General features: G+C 48.2%; 1 protein-coding gene across 1 annotated transcript in view; it reads left to right on the top strand.

Moving 5' to 3' along the window:
* Window positions 1-10,327, top strand: part of OLFM2 (olfactomedin 2) — a 319,482-nt gene that overhangs the window by 165,809 nt on the left and 143,346 nt on the right. The gene's annotated exons all lie outside the window — the stretch shown is intronic.

Raw genomic sequence — 10,327 nt, 5'->3', positions numbered from 1 at the left:
CTTCGGCTTTGAAACAGAGATGAGCACCGCAACCCTAGAGTCGGATTCGACTGGCTTTCGAGCAAGGGAACCTTTACCTTTTACCTTAATTATATGTATAAAATGGGGGTTCCGATTTTCTCTATGACAAATTTGTTTGATTACCAAATTTTCTCTTCCTCCATGTTTACAGTGAAAAACTGTTTTTCTGATTCCCCAAACCCACAGATCAAGTTGTTTCCAATCAGCAATAAATGAATGGTCTTTTCTCTGATCCATAAAGTAAGCTTAGCCAGTGTTCCAACAGCTTCTCCAGCCATTCCTCTATTGTAGGCAATGTCGGACTCTTCCATTTCTGTACCTATAATAGTCTCGTTTTAAAAATATATATATTTTTATTGGTTTTTTAGTATTATCAAAAATAACCATAATTGTTTCATAATTACATATTTGCAGATATCCTCATGAAATTCACATTGATTGTGCGTGAGTGTATATGAATATTGTTGTAGATCACTGAAATGATTGCATCTTTAATTTCGTTGTACTATGTACAATGACAATAAAGTATATTATTATTATTATTATTATTATTGATCATTTATCGTTGACCCCTTGTGAAAAAGAAAGTGCTAGCAGCAGAGGAATCAAGTGGTGCAAAGGCATGCACGGATCACATTTGCAGGATCCAAGCCATCCACTGTATTTGCAACAGTGTTATAGAGCTGCACCGTTCTCAGGTTCTTCCACATGCAATCTCCCTCCTCTTCAATATCACTTCCTTCTATTTGCCTGCATGTTCAAGGACCTCCAAGCACGCACTCTCTCACACACTGCACCACTGTCTCCCCACCATTATTGTCTTTTTGCAGTGTTCCTAGCTTGCTTTTGGGGGGTGGGGGTCCATATAAATGACAGATCCTGGAAGCCAGACTGGGAGCACATTATCTGCCATTGAGGTGCATTGTTGTTTTAAAGCTGATGTTCTAATGAAATAAGGGTGATGATTTTATTGTAATATGTTTGGTGTAGTGGTTAAGTGCGCGGGCTCTAATCCGGGAGAACCGGTTTCGATTCCCCACTCCTCCACTTACAGCCGCTGGATGACCTTGGGCAAGCCACAGTTCTGGCACAGCTGTTCTTGAAAAAGAGCACTTTCTGTCAGAGCTCTCTCAGCCCCACCTACCTCACAGGGGGTCTGTTGTGGGAAGGGGGAGGGAAAGGAGTTCGCAAGCCGCTCTGAGACTCCTTCGGGTAGTGAAGGGCAGGGCATAAATCCAATCTCTTCTTCATCGTCTTCTTTAATGTTGGAAACCTGCATTAATTGCAGATACATATGCTGTTACCCGTCCTGAGCCTACAACGTGGGAAGGGCAGGCTATAAATCTTTTTTAAAAATAATCTTTTTATTAATTTTTAATTCTTTACAAGCATAAGAATATGTATCAAAGAATAGGTGCACATCTTTTACGATTCATAATGACAAAACTTTTTCTTTTTTAGTAATCATATATGTATCTGTACAAACATTAATAAACACTACTAAACAGGTCATGAACTAAATTCTAATGAAATGAATGAATGAATGAATGAATGAATGAATGAATGATGAATGAATGAATGTATGATGAATGAATGAATGAATGATGAATGAATGAATGATGGATGAATGAATGAATGAATGAATGAATGAAGATAATGTTTGGGGCTGTGGCATGACCATGATGAACAGAGATCGCTTGTGGCACAGATTGTTTTAACATGCCTGGAGATGCCAAGGCTAGAGAAGAAAGAGGTTGACAGATCGGCCGAACAGTCTGCCTGCAGTTGCTTTCTGAGCTCGGTGAGTCTGGGGAGACACGAGAGGAGTTGGAGACAACAAGGCACGGGAACCATTTAAGTGATCTTCAACCAGCCCCTTCTCCTGCTGTCCACCCCCACCTCTGTCTCCCTAATGGGACCAGGAAGGAAAAAGCAACAAATATGCTCTACCAGAGGTTTGGCTTTATTGCCTCCATTTGCAGGTGAGGATATGGAGCAAATCGCACCAATAAATATACAGGTAAAGGGTGATTACGCGGGAGTTGCTATTGATTATGGTCCTAAAAGCACAGCAGCAGGGACAGTAAAGCTGTTACTGATTCCTGAGGGAGGCTTAATCTTTGTGAAGTTCAAGCCGGAGGGGGGGGGAAATCAATGGAAAAAGAACCTTACATTCCCCCATAAACCTAGACTGGTTTTTGACCATGGCTCAGGGGTTGAGCATCTGCTTGGCACACAGAAGGTTCCAGGCTTCCGGTGATGTCAGGGGGTGTGGCATATGCTAATGAGTTATGCTAATGAGTTCCCCTAGCTCTTTTTCTATGAAACGACCCCTGCCTTTAATGGACCAATGGTCTGATTCAGTATAAGGCAGATTTGTGTGTGTGTGTGTGTATTCATATGTGTATCATGACTTTCCCCTCAAAGAATCCCAGAGATTGTAATTTGGACTGTTTCCACAGGGAGGTTTTGCTCTGCCTTGGCTTCTGTTATGCTCCGTTGTTTTCGGCAGCATCCTCCACATAAGTTGTTCTCTATTTGTCCTGCTTCTTCATCTCCGCCTACTTTGCCGCAGTCTTTCCCAAGACCTGGTTTGATGCAAATCTATATAGGAAAGGGTGGAATCAGAAATAGCTGTATTATAACATTACTGTGACCTATTGCAACACAGCCAGTTTGGTGCAGTGGTTAATTGCGCAGACTCTAATTTGGGACAACCGGGTTTGATTCCCCACTCCTCCACTTGCAGCTGCCGGATGACCTTGGGCAAGCCATAGTTCTGTCAGAGCTGTACTTGAAAGGGCAGTTCTCGAGAGAGTTCCTCCTACCTCACAGGGTGTCTGTTGTGGGGAGGGGGAGGGAAAGGAGTCTGTAAGCCACTCTGAGACTTCGCGTGAAGGGCAGGGTATAAATCCGATCTCTTTTCTTCTTCTTCTCTTCAGTGTGCTAGTTCTCAGCTTTCAAAAAATACATCTTTAGAACTTTGAGTTACGGAGTTATAGGAGGAAAGGTGCTGGCTGCACATTTCTCTTTATTCCTCTGCAACCAAAAGGGCCAGTGACTTTTCGTAATGAAAGCTGGGAACCAGTTCATTGTTGCAGTAGGTGATTAGTATTCTACATCTAAGTGAACTCGGCCCCTCGCAGATCGATAGATCCAGAGAACAGGGCCAAGTTCAGATCGGGGTGATCTCCTGTGACCCTGGGAGACTGCCCAGGTTTGTGGAAGAAATGAGAAAACGTTAAAAGAGAGGTACCTTGTCTGCACTTGCTCAGATAATGTACAGGAGTGTCCCTATGGGTGAATTAGGAGTAGAAGCCACCACCACTGTAGCCAGGTGAGAAGAGGGGGAGGAGGGAGGAGCTGGGGCCACCCTCGGGTGGGTGGACAAGGAGGAGCAGGTGCACCGGCCAGACAGGTGAGGAGGACCACTACAAGTAGGCCGGTGGGGAGGAGCAGGAGTTGCCCCCCACTGCCTGCGCTGTGGGCAAGAAGAAGAAGAGAGGATTTATACCCTGCCCTTCATTCGGAGACTCAGAGCGGCTTACAAACTCCTTCCCTTCCTCTCCCCTGTGAGGTAGGTGGGGCTGAGAGAGCTCTTTCGAGGACTGCTCTTGAGAAAACAGCTCTGAGAGAACTGTGCCTTGCCCGAGGTCATCCAGCAGCTGCAAGTGGAGAAGTGGGGAATCAAAACCGGTTCTCCCAGATTAGAGTCTGTGGACTACACCCAACTGGAGGAGTAGGAAGGAGGAGTGGGAGAAGAGGCAACAGTGGTGCAAGTGGGTGGGCAGGGGGAAGCAGGAGCTATTGCTGCCACCCCCACAAGCCAGGCAAAGGCAGTGCAAGTGGGTGAGCAGGCTGGCAAGCGGCTGGCCAAGCAAACAGTGGGGGAAAGAGGATTTCATTTCATTTCATTTTATCTAAAACATTCATCAGCCACCTTTCTCCCTTTCAGAACCCAAGGCGGTTTACAGTAGAAATAAAATATTACTCGATCTCTAAGAGGCGGCTGAAGACGGTTTTATTGAGGGCTCCACCTCAATAAAACCGTCTTCAGCCGCCTCTTAGAGATCGAGAGTGAGGGGCCAGGTGCACCTTCCTGGGGAGGCTGTTTTTGAATTGTGGGGCCACCATGGAAAAGGCCCTCTCTCGAGTACCCCCCCCTTGTGATTCTCGCAATCTCCCCACTTGTTGTTTCTAATTCTCACCACAGGTTGAGATTTGGATTCTTAAATCCACAGATTGGGTCTATGAGCAGACGAGACAGATCTTTTTACAAACCTGAGCGAAGCCCCTGTGGAATTAATTAATTATTGTAGGGCCACGTGTGCAGCATCGCCAGGAGATCCGCAGATCGTCTGGCAGTCTTAAGTTCTAGCCGCTTAGCGTTATGCCCCACAGCAGGGATGTGAGTCCAAAGAGTCTGCCCTGTAAAGCTGCCACTTCCTCTGGGGGGCACTGCAGTCTGGAGCTCGGTTGTACTTCCAAGCAAATCCCAGGTGGCAGCTGGAGACTGGCAACCCTATGCCAGACCAGCAAGCGGGAGACACGGGTTTAGATCCCCGCTCTGCCATGAACTTCACTGGGCAAACTTAGGTCAGTCACTCTCGCTCTCAACCTAACCTACCTCACAGGGCTGTTGGGACAAACTGGAGAAGGGGAGAATCCGGAGCCACTGGGTAGCAGGTGGGACAAATATGTTCTAAATAGATAAGTTCATTGTAAGTAATGACACATGTCTACTTAGACTGACAGTGGCTGTCCAGGGTCTCAGGCTGAAGTCTGTCCCATCACCTGCTTCCTTATGTAGATGCTGGGGACTGAACCTGGGACCTTCTGCATGCCAAGCAGATGTTCAATTAAATTGCTGAGCAGTCAAGTTAGAACAGATAAAAGGAAGTCCTTCTTCACCCGAAGAGTGATTAACACATGGAATTCACTGCCACAGGAGGTGGTGGCAGCTACAAGCGTGGACAGCTTCAAGAGGGAATTAGATAAACATATGGAGCAAAGGTCCATCAGTGGCTATGAGCCACAAGGTATAGATAGGGACTCTCAGTCTGGGGCAAGGGATGCTCTGTATTCTTGGTGCTGGGGGGGTAGACAGTGGGAGGGCTTCTAGTGTCCTGGCCCCACTGCTGGACCTCCTGAGGGCACCTGGTATTTTTGGCCACTGTGTGACAAAGTGTTGGACTGGATGGGCCATTGGTCTGATGCAACATTGGCTTCTCTTATGTTCTTTTCTTCCACTGAGCCACATTGGTTTACATTGAGGTTGTTGCCGTATACGATATTTAATCAATGGTGACCAGCATCTCCCAGGGCTTTGCTCCCTCTCCCCCTCCCGCCTTCCCTCAATAACACAACCTTTTGTTAACATTGTCACCTCTGCAATTTTCTAGGTTTTAACCGACAATTGTGGGGACTTGCTGCGGTTTGCCATTTGGAAGCAATCGACATTTTTCGCCGCCACTCAAAGCTTCCAACCTGAAGCGGTGTTAACCATCAATGTGCCCTGATATCTTATTTTCAGGGCAAAATGGGCTGCCGTCACGAGCCGCACGGGCCAAGGGGGGGGCTGCGAGAAATTATGGGGTGATGGGCAGGCTGGTTTCTGGACAGCCAGGGGTTTCTCCTTAAATGGGGCCGCAGAGTCGCCGCGGGTCGGAATAGATGGCTTAATGTTCCACCTCTCGCCACGCCACGCGTGCAGAGAAGAAAAGATTTCCTTTGCTGTTGCCATTTAGGAGCATTTGACATTTAATTAACTGCTCTCGTGGGGTGGCTGCTGGCGACGGAGGAAAGAAAGCAGCGGGCAGCCGTAAACGCTGGGGGGGATTCGGAGGACACGGAGGGGATCGTGCGAGGGGAAGGAGAGTGAGTGACGGCACCCCCGTGGACAGCTCCGAGTGGGGTGGTAACTCAGACGCCCTATCCTGTCCGCTGTGCCGCCAGACCCACAGCTGATGTCGCTTCCTTGCTGGTAAAGGGTCAGGCCGGCCAAATATATTTGGAGCCAGCTGAGAACAGGGTGGAAGGCGAAATCCCCGTTTCCCCAGCAACACTGCTGGGGAGGGATTTCCGTCTGCTTAATTGGTGGGAGTGGGGAAAGGGCAGCAAAGGTCAAGGGCAGACGCTGTAGGCTACGTTTCCAAGCCCAGAGCACACGAGAGGGTGCTGCCGTTTCCATACAGTTTTGAAAAGGAGCTGTTTTGGGCAGCAAAATCCTATGGTTTTGTAAAGGTAAAGGTTCCCTTGCTCGAAAACTAGTCGAGTCCGACTCTAGGGTTCCGGTGCTCATCTCCGTTTCAAAGCCGAAGAGCCAGCGCTGTCCGAAGATGTTTCCGTGGTCATGTGGCCAGCATGACTAAACACCAAGGCGCATGGAATGCTGTTTCCTTCCCACCGAAGTGGTTCCTATTTATCTACTTGCAAGTGGTTCCTATTTATCTACTCTGCCTGGCACTAAATCTCCAGGATCTAAGGCAAAAGCATTTTATATACTGTGCTACCTGATGCTTTTTTTTAAAGAATGGAGAGTGAACCTGGGACCTCCTACTTGCAAGGCAGATGCTGTAACCACTGAGCTGCGTAGCCCTTTTCTCCAGAGGGGGATAGAATGTTTTTACCAGCCTGCAGTTCAGCATCTTAACCACTTGAGCCACCGCAGCTTCTTCGGGGGCAAAACTCTATGGTAAAATCAGGCTCAAAACATAGAGTTTTGCCCAAAGACAAGAGTCCGCGACATGCTGATATCACTTCTGTGTGAAGTCAGCACATTGCGTGATGTTGCTGTTTGGGGGCGGGGTTTCCTCCTCCGGGCCAGGTGGTTGGCAGTGGGCAGAAGCCCCAAAAAACAGGGGATCCCCCACTACCAACTGGGGAATGGGAACTCTAATCAGTGAAGGGTCCTGATAGATGCAGATTTTTCTTGGATTCCCCTACCCTCAGTCCCATCTGACCTCTGGAACATTAAACCTGGGGACTGCGGCATCCTCATGGGGCATAAGCTTGCAGGTCAGGAGGTGGTCCGGAGAAGAGGAAATGGGCCAGAATTACACTTCCTGCCTCTTCAGCCCCAGGAATCAACTGTCTTGCTGTTGGATGAGACTGCTGGGGGGGGGGGGGGGTTTGCATTTGTGTGGTGTGGTGGTGCCGGGGGGGGGGGGGGGGGGGAGGAGAATGTGGGAAAGAGCCTCAGTCCTTGTATTCATGAACTGCAGAATCTAACCCGGTGTCTAAAGTGTCATAAATTATAGTGAACCTTTTTTCTTTCACAGAAATAGTGTAGGTAGGTTACAGTGGTAACTGAAGCAGCTTTTAGATCCTCTGCTGTGCATTCTTATCCAAAATTTATATTAAGCCAACCCACTCACTCCTAAAATATACAGAATCTGACACCATTGATGTTTGGAAATTTTCCCTACATTTTCCTCCCTTTGATTTAGTTATTTGGAGGAGGGGATAACTAACACCTTTTGCAGTTCAGTTGTCAGGGATGTGCTTCCTTCTGTTTTTCTCAGTCCAGATAGTATTTTGCAGTTTAAGAGAAAATATTTAGTTCTGTTATTCCGCTGCATCAAAAAAACACCCGTTTTAAAGCATATGTTTGCCTTTCAAAACATGATGCTCTTTTTACCCATCACAGGAATGCTTTCTTACTTAGTGGCTTCCAGTTTGCTGAAATCTATTTATCCCCATCTTATCTGCATGCTGGGAGAGGCTAGCCCATGTTCCCCTCCTCAGTCTCCCTCCTACCAAGTGACAGCCACCATCTAGAAACCCTCTGTAGAGAAAAGAAGGAAGGGAGGGAGGGAGGGAGGGACAGAGAAGGGAGGAAGGAAGGAAGGAAGGAAGGAAGGAAGGAAGGAAGGAAGGAAGGAAGGAAGGAGAGAAAGAGAAAGACAGAGAGAAAGAGAAAGACAGAGAGAAAGAGAAAGACAGAGAGAAAGAGAAAGACAGAGAGAAAGAGAAAGACAGAGAGAAAGAGAGAGAGAGAAAGAGAGAGAGAGAAAGAAAGAGAGAGATTGTTTTTCATGTCCTTTTCACCCAGTGAATCTCAGGGTTGAGCTAATAAGACGAATGGAGGTTTATGGTTCAAAGATACCCAACAATACTAGGTATAGGGAAAGTTGAACTCTTTCCATTCAGTCCAAAAAGAATTCAGGCCAATGACTTCAGAAATAACTTGAAGGTGCAGGGTTATTCCCAAGTGAGCCCTCTGACCAAGTTTGGCCTCAAGGGATAACATGTAGGGTGGCCAACATAGCCTTTACTTTTAATAGAAGATTAGTGGTATTATGAAGTACTGAGACTGATGCACGGAGGAGTGATTTCAGCTCATACTTTATTCTATACAGGAGAACTTGAGATGCTGTAGCTGGGCCAGAGGCCGGCTTATATCCCCGTAGTGAACCACACCCAACACACACACACACACACACACACCCATACACTATTTACAGTGCACCTAAGTCCCGTAGGTCCATTCTCGGATCCTAGTCGTCCGATAGGCACGCCCTAGGATCCGTTTGGGCTATTGTCTCTGGAAGCGAAGCTTGGGCTGTTCGCATGGCCACGTGCGGACCCGACCGTGTGTGCGGTTTCTCCGGGTACACGACAGGGATGTTGTTTATCAAGTGACGTCATTGACCTCCATGCCACAGAAGGCTTCAGCTGCCCATTCCCCCCTTCCAGGCAGTTGACAATCCTCCTGACATGCCAGTAGAGTTGCCAATTGTCTTGGGAAATTCGTTGGGGGCGGTGCCTGGAGAGGAGGGAGGGGGGTTTGGGGAGGGGAAGAAGCACAGAGAGGAAGTGGTCCCTCTAAGACTTCCCGTTGCTCGTAGATTTCTGCCCTCCAAAGCTGCAGTTTCCTCTGGGAGAACGAATGTCTCTGGTCTGGGGGTCAGTTGTAATCCCAGGAGGACACCTTGAGTTCGGTAATTCACAAAGAGCCTTCCCTCATGCACAACTTGGGACATCCATAGTAGACCTCACTAGCACGAGCCCAAGGCCTGATACCTCATTGTGGGTAAAGGACTAAAAGCTCTGTTGGTGTGTAGACAGGGACACCAGGCTTGGCCTGGCCACTGGCAGGAGATAGGGGAGTAGGGTTGCCAAATCCGAAAAACGTACCGGCGGGGGAGCGTCCTGCCGGTCCGGGAGCCGTCTGCGGATGCGCGCGAGCGTCACCGCCGCCAGAGCGTCACCGGAAGTGACGTCACACGCTGGGCGGGGCCACGCCATTTGACCGATTCCCCGGCGTCGGGTAACGGGCCTCCGGGATGGGGGGAATTCCGCCCTACCGGGGGGGTTGGCATCCCTATAGGGGAGGTGGGGACTTACAGTGGGGGGACACGATTGTTACTCCCAGTAAGGCATGCGAGGGTTGGGGGGGGGGGAGATTGATGTAGGAGAATTTTAAAAAAAAACAACAACCAGCCTCATGTACTTACTGAAAGTTGATATAGGAAGTGACAAAGGGTAGCTTTAGGAATCACCAGAAACTCTATAGTAAAAAAACAGAGTATCCTACAATTCCTGTATGTACCCCAGAAGTTAGCTCTAGGAATCACCAGAAACTCTATGGGAAAATAGAGTTCCTGTTGATTCCTAGAACTACCCTTCGTCACTTCCTGCATCAACTTCCAATAAGTACATGAGGCTATTTTTCTTCCTTGACTTTTCTCCCGCCAGGACCTGGGGAGGGGAATGTCCCAACTCCACCAGGGGATTGGCAGCCCTGGTCCCAAGTGTGATGACGTGGTTAACAGCACAACACGCAAGTGAGACTGTTGCACTGCGGGGTGATGTCTAGCATCCCTTCAGACCTCTCTGGTTTAACTATAGAATTTTGGGCGAATGCTATAGTGTCACCAGATGTGACGATCGTCACGTCCCAGAAGTGGCATCATCACACTGGGAATGCTCTTCGTGCCCTTCATTTAACCCACAAATTTCATCCCGCTGCCAAGCTGTGTGGTGGTGGGCAATGGGCACAGGAGATTTCCCACCACCAGTGAGCAATTAGCAACCCGACTATATACAGATCCTCAGGCAGTTTTCCAGATTTCTAGATTCCCCCCCCCCCCACATCCTGCAAGCTTTCCATGAGCTTGGAGGAGAGATACAGGGCATCGAGCATTTGCCACCAAATCTATATAACTCCAGAGGTTAAACATTATCCCCAGTTAAATAACTATTAGGAGACAGATGAGGTTTGTTTTGAGAATTAATTATCCTCAGAAGACGTGTGAGACCGGATGAAGGGATAGTTCTTTTTCCCGAGGCACCTTCAACTGTT

Source organism: Gekko japonicus, unplaced genomic scaffold (assembly GCF_001447785.1).
Source record: "Gekko japonicus isolate JY-2015 unplaced genomic scaffold, Gekko_japonicus_V1.1 scaffold945, whole genome shotgun sequence".
NCBI lineage: Eukaryota > Metazoa > Chordata > Lepidosauria > Squamata > Gekkonidae > Gekko > Gekko japonicus.
The sequence above is the reverse complement of the archived record's forward strand: the minus strand, read 5'-3'. Positions and strand labels throughout refer to the sequence as shown.